Source organism: Lates calcarifer, linkage group LG19, assembly GCF_001640805.2.
Source record: "Lates calcarifer isolate ASB-BC8 linkage group LG19, TLL_Latcal_v3, whole genome shotgun sequence".
Classification (NCBI taxonomy): domain Eukaryota; kingdom Metazoa; phylum Chordata; class Actinopteri; family Centropomidae; genus Lates; species Lates calcarifer.
In genome coordinates, this window is record NC_066851.1 from 18,195,840 (window position 1) to 18,217,862 (window position 22,023).

Consider the following 22,023-nt stretch of genomic DNA (forward strand, 5'->3'; position numbering starts at 1 on the left):
TGTATGGTGCATATGAAGCTGGAGACAGGATAGATTATCTTAGCATGAAGACTGGAAATGGGGGGAAATAGCAAGCCTGGCTTTGTCTGAAGGTGTAGAAAAATCTGTCTATCAACACCTGCCTGTTTGATCTTTGCACAACCTGAAGCGCAGAAACGATAAGTTGTTCTTCCTGAAGTTTCTGCTTGTTACCTCTTGTTGTCTACCCCCACAGGTCTTAGAAAGGGTCCCAGATTTGGTAGTGGTTAACCAAAAATTGAGAGTACATATTTATGGATATTAGATTTCAAGACAGTCACAAGTTTTGTTGGCTGTGGGAGCTCAGACTTTAGTTTACTAGGTCACTCTGTGGAGCATTAACCCTTTACCTGATGATATTTCTCTATATTTTTCATATAATTGATCCTTTGGTGTCATCTGATTTGTCAGAAATGTGTGACTCTTTCTAAATGCTATACTGGCACCATTTTTGGTAACAGCTATCACAATAAATCATGCAGTCAAGTATGACAATATGGCAGCTCATGGCAGATCAGGTCACGGAATCTGATCTGAACAGCAAAACATAAAAGGACAAATTGGTCTTCTTATGCTTTGGGTTTTTTTTTTGTATAAATTGATAAGGAGTAATTAGACGTATTGGAAAATCCTATATTGTGCCATATATAGTCCTGTCAGGCTGATGAAGCGGCCGGAATCAGAGAGTTGTTTTTTTTTTTTCAGCTCATCATCTGTGACAGCTGTTATTCTTGGCCATTTGACAGATTTTCTTCACAGTTCATTTCTGCACTAAAGATGTCAGGAGTCGCTATGAACTTGTTTTCAGTTGTCATGAATTTGTTTGTTCCATGGCAGTAAAACACGTTACACAAGTCTTCAGAAACTCATGCCGGTTAAACTGGGTTAACAAAACACTGACTGAATCTAAAAGACTATAAACAGACTGAAAACACTTGCTAACCTAGCAACATTATACTGTGTTAAACTGGTGTTATCTCCATTCAAAAATGATATCTGATGTCATTTAATTGCCTAGTCCTCAAATATAAGACTAGCCCAACTTTTTCTAACCTAAAATCATCGTATATTGAGGCCAATGCGGTACAATTGCTCACTTTTTTGCTGATAGTTACGACTCTCATGTTTGTCTGTTCAACATGTGTCTGTGGTCTGGAGACTGTTAATCAGTAAGTTTTAGAGGATTTTTATGCTAAGCTAAGCTATCTTTCTGCTGGCTGTGGCTTCCCAGAGATGAGTGGTGTTAAACTTATCATTAACTCTTCATCAAGAACACAAAAGATCACAGAAACAGATCACAGAAAATCTAAAACTGTACATGAGAATATGTATATATATATATATATATATATATATATATATATATATATACTAATGGTCAGCTGTTTCTCTGTTTCCAGTTTTTATAGTAAGCGAACCGGCTGCTGGCCTCAGCTACATTAGTGTGAAGACTTCAGGGTGGTATCAGTCTTTTCTAAAAATGTCAGACTATTCCTTTAAGTTTTTTTTTTCTCTTTCAGATCATTTGCCATGTGTCTACAAGACTGCGTGTCGAGGGACTTGGCGTCTCTGTTCCTCATCTGTGGACTCCTGCGAGACTGTGCTCTCCAGCCCTGATAATCAACCCAAAAAAAAAACGAGGGGAGATGTTTTCTCTCTGTTGCTCAGTGGGAACAGAAAAGCGCAGTGGGAAGGTAAGGAGGCAGGAGGGATGGTGGTGTGGGACGGGGGGGGGGAGTCAGCTGAAGACAGGAATTCTCTGAGACATACTCGGCCCCCACCTCCACAGGCCTTCCCCGGGCCAAGTTAGCCGTTAAATCCCCCTTTCTTCTTACTGATGACCCGTGAGTGATGTGGGGGAGGGGTCACAGGGTCAGCGCAGAGTGTGGGGAGGGAGGGGAGTGGAAGGGATGATGGTGATGATGATGAAGGTAGTAGCAGATGGAAGAGGTGGGGTAAAACGAAGACAGGGTGAAGCCAGGAGAGGAGGCGCACTTGTCTTTCCACTCGTGTAATCCCTCCAATTTGGATTATTAAATCTAAATCTGTGTTCCGGATTCATCAGAGCCCACATTGCTCACAAATTACTCCCAGGTGTGTGAATATATTGCTGCGCATGGAGATGAGGACATGACTCTACTTATGGATGCAATCACACACTGCTGTGCAGCCTGAAAACTCTGTAGTAGCTAGAGATGAATAATGATTGCTGATTTTTTTTCTTTGCTCCCAAGTGAATTAAGAAACTTCACAGTTGGGCTGAGTTTGTGAAACCTTTAAGATGAACTGAAAAAACAAACTGTTATGTAAACTTGTGCGTTTGCCATTCAGTCATCAGGCAGCTAATGTCAAGTTCCTGTTTTTTAACACCTGAAAAGGTGACAGCCCTAGAAATCATGCTGACAGTGCCAGTGTTACTGTTACGGTAGTTGTCGCTGACCACAATATGTTCTAATGTTAGGTGATCTCGGTGTAAAGGTGTGTTGTGAAAGTGAGAAATGAGAAAAGGACAATGCTAAAGTGAAAACGAGTGGGAGCAGAAGTGGTTTTCAGTACCTTCTTTAAAATGTGGGGCTGAATATTTCGCCACTTTCTCTTTTGATAAAACCAAACACAACATTAACATGTTATTACCCTACGGAGCTATTATACAAGTAACACAACACATTCCCATTCATTTGGGGCCATGTCTCTGGCCACTGGATGAATGTAAGTCAAATATTCTGTCTTCTTCTCGCTGCTAAATGACAAAGTGACTCACAAACTTTGTCCGTCTGCAGTAAGTTAAAAGACAAGACTAAGACACAGTGTGAATATAAAAATATTGATTATAGCTACTTTAAACCTGCATTAAATGTTTTTTTTTTTTTGGGGGGGGGGGGGCACTCGAGGGCCACAAGAAGCTGTAAACAAAACACTGACATGTTATTAGATTAAAAAGTTAAATATGTTATCAAAACAGTGGGTTAAAAGACACAAAAACTGCAGAGAATGGTAAAAATAATCTGTGAATTTATTAATACACCACCATTACATCGGTGCTATGACTGCTTAACAATGGTCACAAGTACTAAAGGTATCATTCATGTGATTACATTCTGCTAACTTTAGATAGACAATAAATATGAGGGAGGAGTGAGATTAGACTTCAAGCTCAGCCTTGTCTCGATCTGAACGCTGAATCCACCCTTTGACTTCCTGCCCCTGTCTGGGCTCGTATGATCCGGGGGATCGGCACACCTCAGCCAATAGAATCAGTGCCAAGGTGAAATATGGCACACCCAGATCGTTCTCTAGTATTTATTGAGATGAGTGTCTATTCTTAGAGCTTGCTTAGCACCCGAGCTAACGTCCAGGTATACTTGTTGTTTCTTTTTCTAAAAATGTCCCCCTTACCTCATCAGGGTCACACAGGGATAGCTTGAAAAGATCCATTTATTAATTTCCATTTCGCTCAGCTTTTTCCTAAATAAAACGCATGTGGCTCTTTTGTCTTTTTGGAAAGGGACAAGTTGTGTTTTGGGCTGTAGTTACAATGAAGAAGTAAACAAAAGCTTGGAGTCTTACGTTACAAAGGCTTTTGGTTTATCCAAGGGTTGGCAAACCCCACTTTGCTCTGTTGGTAAAACCTCCACTGCACTTGATTTCTTTTATCATTACCGCTGTGATCAGTGTTGTTGTGGTAAATAAACTAAGATGCCAACTGTTGAATCATAAGGCCGTAACCATGAGGCAATTAAACAACGACAATGCAACTGGTTTTATTGAAGACACCAGACATTCCATGTAATTTTGAGTCGTTTTTTACCCTCCGTCATGCTGTTGTTGTGGCAAACATCTCTAATGGAAACATACAAAGTAGATATTTTCAATTTGTTATTACACACAAGTGGAAAAAAAACTGTTGACCACATTTTTCCAGCTGATAATAACCACAACTGACAGGCAAATCAAAAACAAAATAAAACTACACCTAGATTAATTTGCATAGAGCATTTTTTCCAAAGCTCTCCCTGAAGAGACGTCAAAATGATGCCAAGCAACACATTCCAGTGTCAGTCGCACTGATCAATGGCTGAGCATTGAATACAGTGTAAAGACAGAGAGACATGACAGAAAGAGAAATGGGGGAGGGACGGACGGGAGGAAGGGGAGAGATAAGTCTTGTACACAGCGGGGTGTTTCATATTTTAGGGCCCCGCTGAATTGAGCCCAGTGTCTTGAGCGCTAACGCAGCACTGCTGGGGTCAACACTTCTCCACTGTGACCGAGGGAGCGTGAAATCTGGACGAGTGCACCCGTATCTCCCAAATCCTGCCATTGTCTAAACAGAGACGTAGTTGTGGGGGTGTTTGAATGTGTGTGTGTGTGTGTGTGTGTGTCTCAGATTTTCAAAGGAGGGCACTGGAGATTTAAGATGATTTAGATGTAGCTCTGCCATTGCTACCCATAAGTTGGTAGAAGCTTTAACATCATCAAAACCAAAAAACAGATGTACTAAAAAGGAACGGGTGTCTGCTTAGGCAGTGTGCAGAGCTTTGGCAAAACAACATCAACAAAAACAAGAGAGTATGATACAGGAAACCAAGTGAGTTGTGGCTTTCCTTTTTCGGTAATGCAGCGCACCATCATCTGGCAACAAACTGCACTGACTGATTAAATACCTGCGTGCTTACACATCGTGTTAAATTCCCACACTCTGCTGTTGTTCTAATGATCTCCTGTCCATGCCAGCATCAAGGTGGAGAACAAAATCATTGACTTTTGAGGTTAATAATTAGGTCATGGTGACATTCAAAAAAACAAACAATTGAACTGGATTTGCTGGTTTGTATTTTTCATTTTAGGCTCTGCCCCAGCAACAAATCTGCAATAATGCAGCGTCTCGTGCGTTGTTATCAGTGTGATGTCACTTCATCTAAGTCATGGTGTAGTTTAAAGCTACAGAGCTTTTTAGGGCCTTAGCTCTTTGTTTTGGTTTTATGGCTCACAGCTTTACTCATTTCAACACAGGAGGTCATTGTATTACATTATCATAATCTCTCAACTTTGTTTCCTGCAGCAGCTAAAGAGCCAGATATTTCCCTCAGGAGTTGGTAGAGACCAAAATCAGAGCTAAAAGGAGAGTGAATACTGGACTGCACTGAACTGTCATCATCCATTGATGGACCCAAAATGTGTGACCCTCTGTACGTGTAGCAAGTGTGCATGCTCTCTCTTGTGAAGAGAGGTTGTGCAAGGAAATCAGGCATTAAACCATGTTTATATTCTTCTTTGAAACAACACAAAGACAGTCAAATAGCGTTGAACTCCTGATAAGAAATTGCTTCTTCTTCTTCTGTCTCTTGATTTTGATAGCAGTAGGCAAGCATTTCTCTCACCAACTGGAATGCAGGGTGGATTGGAAAGTATGCATGCTTGAAAATGAATGGTTTTAACATTTATAGCAAGATCTGTTTGCTAAAAATGACCAGTGGGTATGCTCGAAAAGCTCTGGGCAACACTAATATGTGCACTCTAGTACTGCATGTGTTAAAATCTTGAGTGAATCTCTGTAGTGAACTACAACTAACTAACTACAACACACCAGAAAGTGTGAAGCCTGTTTGTCATGAATGATTTCAGAAGGAGAGAACCTGCAGGGACTAAGTCAGCATGTTGATATGAAACCTGCTTCTTGGCTAATTTATCTTTATCTCACAAGAAACAGTGATGTTGTGGTTTTGACTGAAGTGTCTCTCTCTCAGAAGTCACTCTGTCTCATCTCTCTCCGCATTCATCTTCCGATCTGTATTTTTATCTCGTGCACTTTCTCCTCTGCCATTTCTCATGTCCTGTGTGTCTTTTTCCAACCACATCACACTGGCCGACCACAGTGCGCGGTACCCAATGCATCATGGCTAACCTGGTCCTTCTTTAAGTCCGGCTACCTGGTGGTTTGGAAACATACGTCTTTGGCCACGACTGTCTGCCTCTCAGATATGTTCTCCGTTTGTGGTTTGACCTTTTTAGGTGTGCTGACATGTCATCTTCACCCACAGACAATGAAAGACAAGATCTTGAAACTGGTGATGTGTGGGAGGCCCACTGCAATGGAGCACAGGTGGCAGAAAAAAATATAGTACCTGTGTTTTTGACATCTTATATGCCGTATAAAGTCAAACAATGCAAGTAACAATGATGAATGGTTAAACTAGTGAATGTTAAGGCACACACATATCTATTGTAGCATTTAGAGCCAATTATTAAGTAGGACTTTGGTCAGAGGTTTTTGGGTTTTTTTACAAAATAACTTTTAATCATAGATAGAAGGCATGTTTTATTGTTTTTGCTACAATTTCAAGTTCACCACTGTGTCCTTTGGGCAACCGTAGCTGACTTTTAGGCCACTGTATGTGGATCTGTGGCCAAGAGATTCTTCTCAGAGCTTGTTGACCCAGAAAAATGGAGCAGATTTTGATCATAAAACCACTAAGCATGCAACTAAAACCAACAGAAAATGTTGGCACTGCACAGCCGGCAGTGGAACAAAATGTCGACCCACACCCACAAAAACCACTGCATCAACAAAAACAAAACAAATAAAAACCAATACTATCCAGCAGTAGTCAAAACAAATAAATGTAGCATGTATTTGCCAGTAAACACGCAGACATGTAATTTCATAGCCTGATTTTGTTTTTACTCCAAAAAGCACTAAGACGCCTTGATAAAGTTCAGGTTTATCATATTTGAAGTTAATATGAATCAGTCTATCATATTAGCTCCACCTGTACAGAGGACTGTGAGTATTTATAAGTGCTGGGAATTGCTGCTGTGCTGAGCTATGTTGATCAGGTTTGTCCTTCATTCATATAGTCATGACTCACAATATAGTCATGACTCACTACCTGGACGGTTGGTGACAGCAGCAGTGATGAAACTGTGTTGTCTTTGTTGTATTTTTAGGTATTTCCTTTAAGCTTTGTTTAACAGGGTAACAAGTGTACTGAGAATCATTGTCTCTTTAACAAGACACACTGGGCCAAAATGTGTTTGAGGACATCTAAGGGAACAGTTTGATGTTTTGGAAAATGCTTTATTGCTGTGAGTTAGATGAGATCTATACCGCTTTCATATTTGTCCAGTCAGTGTGAAGCTGAAACCAGCAGCTGGTAAACCACAAATAGTAATTTTTACACCAGGACTTTTGTACAATATCACATGTTCATTAGTGGACTTGAGAGGTGCTTGTGAGCCTATTTTGTTCCCTTCTGACAGAGTGAGGCTAGTTCTTCCCATTCTTTATGCTAAGCTAAGCTAATCAGATGCTGGCTGCAGCTTCATATTCACAGCACAGACTGAGAGTGTGTCAATCTTCTCAGCTCTTAGGAAAAAAGCAAACAAATGTGTTTCCCAAAATGTCTAACCATTCCTGGAAGATTATCGATACAGATGATCTAGTGCGATAGCTGCTCAGAGCAGGAGAGAGCATTTTACAGAAGTAGACAGGAAGTTTACCAAGAATGTTATTAAAGATGAAAAGATACACTACATATGAATTTCTTTCTGTACTGTACTGAGGTTTGTGATTAGTTTATGATCCAACATTCAATATAAAATGTAGAGATGAATGACATACAAGCTGACATAAACTTTCACCAACTTGGATTCACAATCAGAACAAGAGGGCAGAAAATTCATGGTTTTACATTTATACACCAATAAATACGCTCATCCACAGCATAATGGTTGGTTAGGCAATGACCTAGATACATAACCAGTTTTGGCAAGCCTCTGCCCTGCTGATGTGCCCTTCAGCAAGTCTAGTCTGAGCACAGAGATGCTGTTCTGTAGCTGAACTTCACCTTAGACTTAACCAGAGTGTGAAAACACAAAAAAGGAAACTTCTACAGGGATTATTAACAACAATATTTCCATCATTTCTTGCTGTGATATACTGAATGTTTATACTTATACTGGTGTTACTGGTGGAGTACTGGACACATGGACAGAGGGGTGACAGAGGAGGTGAGGGTGGGGGGAAGATGTGGGGGCGAGCGGTCTGGACGGGGTTACAGTTGAAGGCTAATGTGAGTGGATGACAATAGTCCTGCTGTGTGAGTGGAGGAAAAAGGTGTGGGTGGGATAGGAGGGTGGTTGGTGGTTGGTGGAGAGGTTTGGGAGGAGATGGGGTGGTGGTGTTTGGTGGAGGGATGTGGGGGTAGCAAGGCAGGGTCAGGAGGAGCCTATGGAAATGCAGATTGCCTCTTTGAATTCTATTGCCAGGCTCAGCTTTGATGTAAAGTGAAAAAAAGAGGGATTTCATACAGACTAACTTTCACCATGCCTCCCTGCCTCCTCCCGCCTTTAGTCCCCCACTGCTTCTCTCTTCTCTCTAACCCTCACTCTGTCTCTCTTCAACTGACAAAACAGACCCTCGGGCACACTGAGCTGCCTCCTCCAAACGTACCCAGCTCTTTTTGCTCTTCGCTCTTTTTGCACTCCCACTCTTTTCTCCTGCATCCCCTCTAATCTCAGTGACATTTTGTTTGTTGTTGTGAACTATCCTACTGGCACTAAAACTAAGACCACACTATTAAGTATAGTCTAAATTTTAAAATGTAATTTATTGAACATATTTAAGGTTTTTCCGAGACTTTCCTCACCACAAGCGCTACGTTGCAACATTTAGTCAAAAATCTTGACATGCGCCCTCCTGTGGCCAATCAAGTGAAGGATTTTCTCTGTTTGAACATGATTTTACTTTATCGGGCGTTTAGGCCAAAAAAAGCAAGAGGCACACGATGAAACTTGGTGATACAGGAAACCCAGTTTGAGTAATACATCCATGAGGCTTATCAGATAACAAAACACTGATTAGCGGTTTATAATTTTATGAGAAAGTTATTACAGGCACTTTTTTATAATCATTTGTCACAATGTTTGTGATCTAAACAGCAGAAATACAGTACTGGTGTTACAATCGCCCAAAAATGAGCATTTGTACATTTAATGCTGCGTATTTTTAAACAAAGTCAGTCTGAATGTTGCCTTAGGATGAAATTAGGGGAGGATGACTTGGCATTCATGTTGTCTTACTTTGACACTATTCACATCCCATTTCCTACAAATATCCAGTGTTTTATTTTAACCATGACCACAGCCTTTCCAACAGTATCGCATTTAAAATACTTAAAAAAGCAACTTTGAAAATGTTTTATGAGGAAGGAAATGCACCCATGGGAAAGTCAGGAAAAACACCCCTTATTTTGAGAGCTAACTTTGTAGTTAAACCAGATAAAAAGCTTAAATTAGCTACTGTCGTCGTATATTTGTAGCATTTTGTAGCCATGTGGTATCACATACAACAGTGTGTTGCTCCTTTTAAATAAGCTGAATGGATTGTATTAGTGTTAATGTTGGATTTTATTTTGATGTAACTGCCAGCAGTGGTGCATTTGGTGCACGCTCATTATGGCTTGTTTTGGAAGGTAATGACACACAACTTGTTTTGTTGTATGAGTTGGAGAACTTCACTTATTTTCCGTGCACCTTCGCACTCCCAAGTCATTCAACGTCAAAACTGATCCAGCAACCACCAAAACTATAAGTAAACACTTAAAAACTCTTCTTCTGGGAATGTACGAGCCACTCGAGCCAGAGGTTTTTACAGCAAATCACATGCATCAGCATTCTTTGGTGATCAAAAACAGTAGTTCAGTGCGGGTGGAATTGCAAAAACTGAGAGAAACAGATGCATTTTCAAATATATGTGCGTGAGTGTGAACACAGGCTACTCACACAAACACAAAAATTTGCTTAGTTGCTTCACTACACACTCATAAGCTTCTCATGTGGTACCTCATGCACTCAAGACCTGTTGATTGGGTGCTTAATCCTAGCTGAATATAAAACCTTGTATTGTTTTTGATGGACAATATACTGTAACACCCCCCACCCTCTGTTCCCAATTCCAAATGCTTTCCCTCCTCACTCGTCTCACCCTTTAGCCCTTCCTTTCACCACAGAGCTGCATTTCTGATTAGGTAAAAGAAAAGGAAAAAGGACACGCACACACACACACACACACACACACAAAAACGATGGAGTTAAGGTTTTGAGGTGGTCTGGAAAATGCAGAGTGGGCATATTGAAATACAGATAAAAGAAAAAAGGGTGAATAGTGGACCACGCAGAAACGGTTCACTAATTAAATCTTTATACCGTCTTTCTGAGGAGAAGCTAATCTGGTGGGTGGGAGTTGGCCTGTCCTGCTTTTAAAAGAGTTTTCAAAAAACTTTTCTTTTCTTGTTTCATGCATTCTCAGCCCACCCCTGATTTTCTTTACCCTTAGTGAAATATTTTTTTTTCTCTCTCTGCGTTTGATGGAAGATTGAGAGCGAGTGGACAATGCAGAGCCTCATTACTGGAACGAGGTCTGAGCAGAGAGATGTCGAGAGAGAAAGGGAAAGGAGAAAAGTAAATCACACAGCAAGGAGGAGGATTTAATGTGGGGAGTTTTATCTTACATTTGAATGTATGAATACAGTGGGTGGTAGGTGTGGGGGAGTTGGGTGAGGGGTGGAATAACAAAAAAAAAACAGCAGAGGAAGTGTGCTGTAAAAGAAGCAGTTAGTGGCTAGTCTCATGTAAGGAGGACACACTGAGACTACACTTTTGTCTTCATCCCAAGGAGGAGGAGGAGGAGGAGGAGGAGGAGGAGGAGAAGGAGGAGGAGGGGGGCAGATGATCTGAGATCAGATGTTTCCTCCTGATAACAAGCAGCTGTGATGATCACTTCCAGACATGCACTGGGGTTTTTTTTTGTTTTTTTTCAGCAGCGAGGCCAGAGGTTGAAGTCCACTGTGCCCTGACCTCGGCCTCCAGATCCACCAGATTTCTCCCTCCCTTCTTCACTCCCTCTCTCTCGTTCCACCTTTCCAGCCAGCAGGCGTTTCTGACTCGGCAAGCCAAGTCAGGAGACTGTGAGGCCCAAATGTTATTTGCTAAATTAGATAATGGAGGCTGTCCACAATATGTAATGGCACTCTAGTTGGCAAACAATGCTGTTGTGTTTTTGGGGGCGGCAACAGAAGTTGTTTTTCAGGCGGTTTGAAATTTATGATCACCAGTTTATCTAATTGTAATTTCTTTTGAGTGAACTAATATGTTCTGAGTTATAAGTGAACTGGAAAAATAGGAACATGCATACAACAGTTTAATTTCTAATTAATAGTTAAAAAGTGAAAGCTTGAGACAGTTTGATTACTTTAAAGCTGCACTTACCAATATTTTTAATATCCACCAACAGCAGACAGACAAAGTCAGCATGTAGCAGGTGAACATAGTGGAGCATTTAACAGCTAAAGAGCCAGATATTTCTCTCAGGAGATGGTTGAGACTAAGACAGAGGTAAAAGGAGAGTGAGTATTTGACTTATATTCATCAAGTGTACAGATTTAAGCATCATTTAAACATAATTCCTGCTATATTGCCGTTAAGAACACCCCTCATTATGCTGTCTTTGCTAGTTTACATTGTACCAAACAAAGTCAGCATGATGCTGCCCCCATGTGTGATCACAGATACCAATGCCCCCCCTCCAACATTCCTGCTTTGAACAGGTTGTATACAAGGGTTTTTAGATTCATCATCAGTCTCCATTAAAATGTAAAGTTATGCTAGTTTCAGCAGTGTTTGGCTCTACTATACTAGTTTGTAATGGTTGGCCCACAGGTAGGTCTGTGCGCACAAAATGACCTTTACTGTACAAACTCACAAAAGGCACACATACAGTACAATTTAAGCTGACTGGCTACAGCTGAGCTCATTAAAACTCTGAAACAAACCCAGCGAGAGGGAAAACAGAGACAGGTAGCGAGTAAGGGAATGCGAGGAGAGGGAAGAGTTAAGTCCATTTCCTGAGTATAAATTAAAAGCGTCTTGTAATCACATTGCAGGAATGCAGTCGGTGTACACTGTTAAACACTCCCTAAGCCCTGGCTCCACTTCACTCTCTCAGCACTGTGCACAAAGGAGCCTTTGTTCTCCCTGCTCTTGAAAAGCAATGCTCAGTCACTCCCTCCTCCTCCTCCTCCTCCTCCTCCTCTTCCTCTCCCTTCTCTCTGCTCTCTGCTCTCTCGCTCTCGTGCTGTTTCGGTCATTCTCTCCTCTCTCAGTCCTTCTTCTCTCGCTATCTGTTTCTTTCATTCACAGCCTCGTTTTTTGGCCTTCTATTTCTCCTCCCACTCTATCTCTATCCCTCTTTCTCTCTTCTGTCTCACTCACACACACACACACACACAGAGGTTGACTTCTGGCTTCTGCCGAGCTCGTTGTACAGCCAGAGGCAACAGAGAGGCAACATGCATGTTTTTACCCCAGACACAAATGCACAAACTCAATCATAATAATCATCACATCCACAGGCAAGTCACGGGCTCGGCCTAAACAAATCCACAATGCCCTCAACATTACCAAAAAACGGGATTTCTCAAAGTGCACTTCCCTCAAGATTTGCTCTGCCCCCACCAACAGCTTTTTCTGGTTAACCACACATTTACGGTAAGTAACTGGAATAGGCTGTAGAGAGGGGGAGGTGTGTGTGTGTGTGGGGGGGTCCTGGTCTCTCTCTCTCTCTCTCTTCCTCAAAGCCCCTGCATCCTGACTGAAAATATTTAGACATCAGATAGATACACAACACACACACACCTCGTACAATGGGAGCCCTTGGGTGTGGAAAGTGTTATTTTGTTAGGCAGTCAGTTGATATGTGACAAGCTTATAAAATCTCCCAGCTGGAACACGTTTTCCTGGAGAAACCCTCGCAGGTTCCTCCTCCTCCTCCTCCTCCTCTAAATACCTGGCTGCTTTCATCTGTTGATTGATTTTTCTATTGTGTCAAAATAAAGGAAGCAGTCACAGACGTGTTTCTGCACTGAAGCACCTTTGTAATAGATTGAGTTATCTTTCTTGGAAAAGAACAACACCCTCTCAGAAATAAAACAAAGATAATCTGCTTGAACTGTCTTGGGGCTACTGAAGAGTGAGTCACACAAGCTTACTTTCTGAGTAAGTAAATAAGTGAAAATGGGAGCTGCTGCTGCTTTTTGCTGAACCATTATTTCACTTTTTTTGCCTCATACTTGACCTTTAAAGTTAACATACAGTTACTAAACTGACATACATAATTTCACAAGAAGTAAGGATTTAGTTCATCAATCAAAATCTCTCAAACTGAGGCAAAACTGACTGTGTGCACAGATGTAGACAGGTGGACGTGTATGTACATATATACATGTCTGGATATGCATGTTACACCGGTTTGTATGTGCGCATACGCATGTGATGTATGTGGAAGTACACGTATATCTTTGCTGTCTTTCCTGATGCTCATGTAAATTCTCCTTTGAACTGTGATTGTCCAATCATAGCTTCGTAACTGAACTTGCACGGCAGGTCTGTCAAGTTTCAGATTTTTCCATATATTCAGCTTAGCCTCAGTCGGTTTTATTTTACAACAAAGTTAGCCTAATTAGCTAGATAACTACACTGGATACCAGCACCTGAAATGATGAACCCTTTTTCCAAAAATCTTGCCACCATTATCATTGTTCATTCATTCAGGAGAAATCAGTTGGCAGTGTTTTGCAGATTAGACTGAAAATGAGCATCTTCATTAAGAGTGAGCCCAATGAAGATAGATGTTAAGACCAGATTCCCTGGAGTCTAGAAGCTGGTGGTGAAAGGTGGATGTCCTGGTGGTCAAGGTGGAGATAGGAGGTCTGAAAGACTGATAGACAGGAGTCCAATCATATTTAAAGGAACAGCAACCAGGATTTCATCAGCTTGGGGAACACTGGACAAGTGTGCTAACATCAAAACTGGATTTTGGATTTTAACAGCATGGGGGATGAGGAGTCACTTATCAGCTGTTCAACTAACCTTTCAGGTTTTCCTAAGCTTTTAAAAAAAATCTTACATGTCATCAAAGCTTAGCCTCCAGTTTTAAACATTAGTTTCTCATTTCATAGCTCCACGCATTAAGAGAACAGTCTGTCACAAACTTGGCAACAGAAGCAAATACTCATAACTTGATCATATCTCTGAATGTTGTTGTTTCTATGAGAAAAAAAAACAGATACAGATACACCCAGGAGCACATGATTTCTAATTTAATCATACTATCAGAAACGGTTAAACTTGATGTATAGCTATATACTTTATAAATTCATTGTCTTTGAGGTAAAGCACCTGTAGTAAATAGGTCAAACTTGATGCATTTGAACTTGGCATCAAGCTACTTTAGGCAGCTGCAGAGTTTGATGACCCTGTTTTCTGAAGCCCTCCTCTGAAAAAACAGCAGCATTATATATATATATTTTTTATAAATCCTATCCTGTGTGTGTAAGTGCCAATAAAGTAATCACGGTGTTCTTTTTCACGAGTGTCAGGCGTGTCTTGTCCTGCCTGAGTGTGGCCCTGCCACATTGAGAGGACCTGAAGTGTGAAGTGCAATCACTTCCATCAACTCATCAAACCTGTCACTGGGTGTCTGATGCAAGGCTACTTTGCGCAATCGCCTCCTGACAGATGAGTACAGGCTGTGGTAGGAAGCTTTAACCCTGACAGTATATTATTATCATTATCAGGTTATTCAAAGAGATTCAGATCAGTTGCTTATTTATTGTTAATCTCATAATTAGTCTTTACCCCACACATATGAAAGACCACACGCTAGATCGTCTTTTCAATCATGGTTAACCACTAAATAATGTGTGTTGTGTACTGATGTTGGGTTCTCAGACCACAGATTATTGTGCTACTTGTTCCTAAAAATGTTTTAGCCTTGGTTAACTAAAGACTTCTGCTGCCGAAAGAGAAAGAGTCAAGACGAGCGCACATGGAGCAAGACTAAATCAACACTATGAGATTTTATGAGCCAGTTTGTCTTTGTGGTTAAAATGCAGAGACTTGCTGTTTGAATAATTTAATTTAAAAAGAAGAAATACTGTTAGTCCTTTGTTGCCTCCCCAGTTTTCACAGGATTATAGATGTTTTAAATTTTGTCTTAATCGTGTGATATAAGAGACGGTTCCAGCACAGCTACTACAGTAAATAGACCTTGTGGTCCAATGGTGATACTGTTTTGTGAAAACATTTTCAGTGTTGGCAGCAGAGCTTACTCTGCGTTGAACCAGTGACTCATGTGGAAGTTGTGAGGAATTCTTTAAATGATTTTACTGATAAGATGCATTCAACAAGAAAACACACCCACGTATCCTTTGAATGTCTCAACCTAGTTTCTCCAAGGCCCCCAACGTAAATCATCTCGTCTTGACAGCTGTAATTTTGAATTGGAAAAAAAAAAAAAAAAAACATCTTCTGGATCCCAAAGAGTAAACATGTAACACCACTTTTAACACCTTTACACTGCCTACTTTTGTATCTTCAAAGAGATTTTCAGTTTTACTTTTAAAACACATCTGCGCCTGATCCTTTAATATATTTCTGTCTGTTTAACCCCTTATGCCTTACGCCTGAGGACTTAGGCATAGTCCTAGGACCTGAAAGGCTTCGTCACGTCTGCATTTAAAACTGTATTTTGATATTTAACCCCCTCTGTCTGAGGATAAACTGCTCCACAAGAGAGGAATGCTCTACAGACAAGAATCTATGGTACACGCCAAGTCTTAAGATAAACTGTCAGTTATGTACCTAGTTAACCTAGTTAAGTCTTTATTGAAATAAATGATGTTAAATCCTGAGAACAGAATGCCGTGGGGGTAAACGGGCCGGTACAGAGAAAAAAGAAAAAACTCCAGACATCTGTTGTGACTGTTGCTTTGCCTAGCTACAGTAGTTCACTAGACCTACACGTATTCACCAGTATTTGCTTCTAGCACATTATATTTCACAGAAAGTTAATTTTCTTGGCTCAGAATATAGTTTTAACTTTCTGGAGATGGTTTGTAGACAGTCTTACACATTATTACTCATTATCCTGTTATTTTTGTCTTTTACTTTACTCTATTGATGCATTTGTGCTGCATTGTTCTGTGCAGTACCTTTCTGTTTTAAAAGGTGTTATATAAAGATTATTTTACAGTATTACACTCAGGGCATAACACGGCAGCATGCACCAACCTGTCTGCCCTTTCTAGCAAATCTGTTTCACTCTCTGAAAACATACAATGACACACACACACACACACACACACACACACACACACACACACACACACACACAGGCAGGAGTCTTTCCCCATCCTGATCCCAGATGCAGGCCTGTAGCAGCCTGTCTGAAACCAAACCATCTTTACAGGGTAAGTAAGAGAAATAGCTCAGGGTGTATATGCACTGCAGGCAGGGTTGGGCCCATCTCAGCCTCAGCCAAACAGCTCTGGTGTCTTTGATGACAGCTACAAAGATCAGAAGAGTGAAAGGAGACACTGATCTGAGGTGCTGTCGAGGAGAACACCCCACGGGCAGGTCCAGCCTCCAGTCACTTCCTTTTATACGACACTATTTCAGAGCTGTGATCATTGAACTGTTTATGTAGAAAACGCAGAGTCTGGCTAAAGTGTACAGCAGCATCAGTAGTGTCAAGGTTTGAGACACCACACACACACACACATATACACACATATACACACATACAGCTTGCAACCTTGACTCACTGCCTGTCTGCATGTGTGGACACAATGTTCTTAGCTTGCTCTTCTGTAGCTTGCACACACATTCAAATATAGACACATATACACACACACACACACACTCTCCTACACGTAACTCGGAGGGCGTTCACACCTCGTTCGAGCTCTCTGAAAGTTCACTCGTCTTGAATTGGAGCCATTGCCATCTACATGTTTACACCTCTGTATGTTTACACCTCCCACTACATAAGAGCTGATGTCAAGTTGAATTGCATTTGTTTATCCTCTCTGGCGTCTTCTTCTTTTGACTTTCCTCTTTCCTCTCGCTTTGCTTACATTCTACTCAGAGGGTTTGTTTTGAGACCTGGGGGGGTTGGTGTTTAATGGTGAAGAAACAGATGAGCAAAACATCTGCTGCATTTACTGGAGGAGAATATTTTGAGAGCTGTATTTATTCTGTTATGATTAATTCATGAGTGTCCTAGCTATAGTGAGGAGTTGTTTTCAGATGTGTGGGAGTTAAGCTCTCTGAAAATGAGTTGGTTGCACAATGCAAGTTACTGATGACACAGAGTTAAGAGCTGCACTCAGTTACCAGTTTATTAAGTACACCTAATTAAAACAAATGCAGTCTTGCCTCATTTATATGAAGGAAGTTCCAAAATATTAGAAACACCTGTCAGAATAAAAGCAAAACTTGTTAATTGAAATTTACCCCTCCCACATGCAGGTGTGAGTCACTCCTTATGAATTATTGCCATGGCAGAATGGTTGGAAAGATAGTGGGGACTAAAATATCAGAATGGCCAGTGACGAAACCTTTGACATTTATGATGGCACTGACACACATGCTCCTTATCGTGCTTCACAGCCACCTTTAACTGAATTACACACTTGTGTTTTCTCTGGAACTTGCTGGCTAGTAAGCTACAGTTACCTTTAACTGAATTAGACATGCTCACAGGTGTGATTTTTATGCCACAGTCACTCAAGACAGGAATTGTCATAACAGAAACTTGTGTGGCTCAGCAGGTAGAGCAGGTCGTCCACTAATTGCAGGGTTGCTCGATATCTGCCTCCTCACAACCATGTGTCAAAGTATAATTGATATACAAAAGCAGCTACTTGTAACAGTAACAGAAGTGAGGTGATTTTAAATGGACAAAACATGTGATAGCATATATTTTGCTCTCTTTTCTGTTGTGGGTCTCTTAATGTTGATCACTAGTTAGTAGTAGCTTTTTTTGTCATTTTACCTAAATGATACACAAGATAAAACTTCACTTAATGGAGCAATATTTTGATTCTGGTTAACTCAAGTTATAGTGCAATATCTACTTGTGACTCCTCAGTAACCACATTGATTATGAACTTAAGAGGATATTTAGGTCTACTGCAATCCAGTATTTTAGAAGAAGAATTACACTATACTTAAAATATTTATGGATAATGATTTGAATTGATTTCAAACGCAAAAACCTTGATTGCCTCGCAAGGCAAGTTAGTTCTGCCTGGCCCTGCCCCACATTTCCCCCATTACTTCCAGTAAAACATGGTGTCCCATGATGCCACATGTTTCCATAAACTGCTCCAGGTGACACTGTGATATACGGTATGATAATTTTAAAATAACTTCCAGTCTCTGGTGTGATTCACTTACACACTGTCATTTATCTTTGTTCTGTTTATTCCATGCCAGTTCAGTCTTGCCCAGCCCCCACCCACTCCACACCCTGCCTTCCCTGTGCCATCCGGTCCACACATTTACTTCCAACTGTTGCATCAAGGTAATCAAAAACATTCTCTAAGCTGGGGTTTAAGTCCTTTTAAGCTATTGTGCTCCCACCGCAGAGCAGGGATCTGTTTTGTAAAGGGATGCAGTGAAACGAAGGGTGACAAATCTTCAGCAAAGCTCTGCCCTGCGTATTACGTTCCCTTTATTGGCCAATCACTGCTTGACCTCTGACCCTGTGTTCACACTGTGAGCCTCTTGGCTGATGGGCTGTTCTGTTGTGACCACATGTGGATGATGGGTGAGAGGCTATGACTTTTTATTGCATGGATAAACTATAGTTCATACACTATTACACTACCTAACTTGCAGGCTAACTGTCCCCCCTCCACAGTCAGTATTCTAAGCTAAGCTAATTGCCACTTATCAATGATGACAATTGATGCAGCCAATCTCAGTGCATGTTTATTCTTGTCTTTTCACTCATAACACCTAGTTGTGACCAAATCTTCATAGCCAACAACATCTCTGACCACCCACACATTCACTGTCTGGATTTCCATGTTTGCTTTGCTCTCTAGGTCTGAAACAGTCACCCAGTGACTTGTTGATGGTGTAAATGTAAGGTTACACCAAATGTGAGGACCGCAGCGGTGCCCGCCTTATGTGTTTGTGTACACACATACGTACTCGCTGCATGCCTGTAAGCATGTGTTAAAATCTACTTGCATGTATCCGTTTCACACATGCAGAGTAGTGGAACTCAAGATGTGTTCCAGGAAGTCGGGGTGAAGGGGGGACATGAGCACAGACCATATAAAAGCTAATACTCCTGTGCACCCCTCTGGACATCATTGACTCTCAGCACGTCCACTGAACCCCCAGGGTAAGAGGTTAAAGGTCATGGGTCGCAGAGGTTATGACTGATCCTCCCAGTCTTCCCCCGAAGGGACAGGCAGCATAACACTTCACTATTTATAACTATTTATAACTCTCTTTGCAAGAGACTTGTGTATTACTGCACTTCTCTGGAACTTGCTGGCTAGTAAGCTGATTGTGTTTGCTTATGGAGAATGTGGGGCAACGAAATGTGTTTCTGACAGAGCATGTGTGTGTGAGTGTGTGTGTGTCTAATGACAGATAATAGCAGTTTTGAGTTTGGCAGTGTGTTTGTGAATGATTACACCTTCGTGCGTTTGTTTGGGTGTGTGTCTGCATGTGTATATGTGTGTGTGAGAGTGCGCAAGAGATGGAAAGAGAGAAGTTTGTAGTGTGATAAAGTGACTGTCTAATTGCAGAGAGCCTCGCTGTGTGGCATGTCAGATTGTTCTTCCCCTGTGGCCTGAGGTCTCCAGCAGCGAGAATGTGTGTGACTGCATATGTGTGTGTGTGTGTGTGTGCGTGTGTGATGAATTTCAACTGCCTGTTTCAAGTCTTGGCAGGCTGCCTGAACACCAGGGACCCAGTCAACCATATTTCATTCTCACTCCAAAAAAAAAAAAAAAAAAAGAAAAAACACCATACATTTTTACCTTTATGTGGTTCACCTAACACTACAGTCCATTACAGCACGTTTGTGTGTGTGTGCATGTGTATGTGTGTGTGTGTGTGTGTGTGTGTGTGTGTGTTGAATGAGAGCATTTGAGAGAGATGATGGAGAAAACTGCAGAGACTCCACACTCACTGCGCCACAATGGCTTGCATTGTTCTAGTGCTATAATCAGAGCGGACATGGAACTTGGCCTAGAGACCAAGAGGTCTCTGCAGCCCTGGACACAGCTGCTGGAACTCAGTTTCACACCAAATCCTGGCCTGGAGAGCGAATACAGGGGGCGTGGGCGGAGCAGGGACACAAGCTGGAGTTTTTACACAAATCTTTAATGATTCATTTTTTTCAGTTTCAGAAGGAGTTTGGTGTAAAGTTTGCTCCAAGTTAACCCAAATTACAAAAAAACACATTTCCATGTATAAAGCCATGGCTTATTCCAACCAGTTTTTGAGATATGTGCTTCAAAGTTTCCTATCACCTCCTTCCTCATCATAAAATATTAACTTGGAGCTCAGAGCAGTGCAAAGTAGCATTTTAAAATTCCAATAGAAACATGTGTTTTCAGTAACAGCATAGCAGTCAGTCCAAATAATCCACAGGCCTCGCTACAAACAGATTTAATCAGAACTAATTTCTATTGGTAAAATAGTCCCCACATGTAAACAGCTGAAATTTGGGTGAAATTACCCTTTAAAGGCTGATCTCAAGAATCAATCTGGATGTTGCTCATTTCACATTCCTGTTTCTGAATAGATTAAACAAGTGCACTACAGTGTGTTAATTAGTGAGTTTTGGAAGTGCCCTGTTACCATTTCTTATGCTAAGCTAGGCTAATTGTGCCTTGGCTATAGCTCTGTAATTAATGCACAGATGTGAGAGCAGTATCAATCTTTTCAGCTAACTCTCAAATGTCAATATAATGCTGCATAAATCCTGCAAAACCTTTTCTAGTGCAAATCTAAATACAGAGTGAGTGGTTGTGTGTGTGGCATAGCATGCTTTGTTTTTATCTTAATGCTAGCATCGACACTTTCAAAGTGTTTGTTTGCTTTTTGTCAGAGGATGTGAAACCATTAGGGGATGAATAAACAGTTAAATTGTCATATTTTCTGAGCTGCCTTTTTCACCACAACTATTGCTGTTGTTGTTATTCTCTGACTTCCTTTATCACTGCTGTTTCCTGTTTCCCTGGGTTAGTCAAAAATTAGTTCAGCAAGGATGATGATGCTTGAGTGATTCATTCCTCTTTTGTGGTTTAAGGTAAAAGTACCTTGTTAAAACGAAAACCTGCAGTCTGTTTGCCTACCACAGAGCTAAATTTGAGACCTCTGACCTGAAATTTAAATACACAAATACTGTTAAACCACATAATTTGCACACAAATTTGTACATTGCAATGCGTTAAACTCTATTTCTGCTTTGTGTTAGTATGACTTCACTGTGGTGTGTAGGCTGGGCTCTGTGCACAGGACTTTGTACATGGTTTGAGCAAGGTTGGGCTGATGAAAGATTCAGCTTTCAGCAACAGCACAGAAAAGTGTGAAAAAAAACCTGTGACACTCTAACAACACCTCAACACCTCTTTGGCCTGTGCTTTTCCTCCATAATTCAGATGGGGCTCTGTCATAGTGGCATTTTTTTTAAGTTAGCCTGAAGTATAACAGGTCCATTTACCACACCGAAGCACCAAAAAACAGAGCTGTGACTAATAAGCCAGTGGTAGAGCATGCAGGGTGCGGGTGTTCAGAGTTTTATAAGATTAGACCACAAGTTCTCAGAGGAGTGTCGTCTAATAAGAGGCTTATGATGGGCCAGCAGTCTCCCAGGGGTCCAACCACGTTAATGATATAGCTTTCTGTCTGTCTTTCTCTCCCTCCTTTTCTGTTTTATGGTGGTTTAGGATCTGTGGCGAAGTGCTGCTTGATTTTTAATGTGAGTGTTTTTTTGTTTTTTTTCTGGGGCTTGTTTGTGTGAGGTGTGAGATTTATTTCTCTGGATTGTGGTAAAGTTTTCTCGCAAGTTTGTTTTATCTGTGTTATGTTTTGTGTGGTAACAATGAAGGTGTTTTAGAAATAAAATTCTTTTTT

The 22,023-nt window shown here is 41.0% G+C and overlaps 1 long non-coding RNA gene across 1 annotated transcript in view; it reads left to right on the forward strand.

Annotated features, from left to right (window-relative positions):
* Nucleotides 1-1,549: 1,549 nt before the first annotated feature.
* LOC127143613 (uncharacterized) overlaps nucleotides 1,550-22,023 on the forward strand; it is a 30,976-nt gene continuing 10,502 nt past the window's right edge. The window contains exon 1 of the long non-coding RNA XR_007815178.1: nucleotides 1,550-1,712. This is a non-coding gene — a long non-coding RNA (uncharacterized LOC127143613). The remainder of the gene's footprint in view (nucleotides 1,713-22,023) is intronic.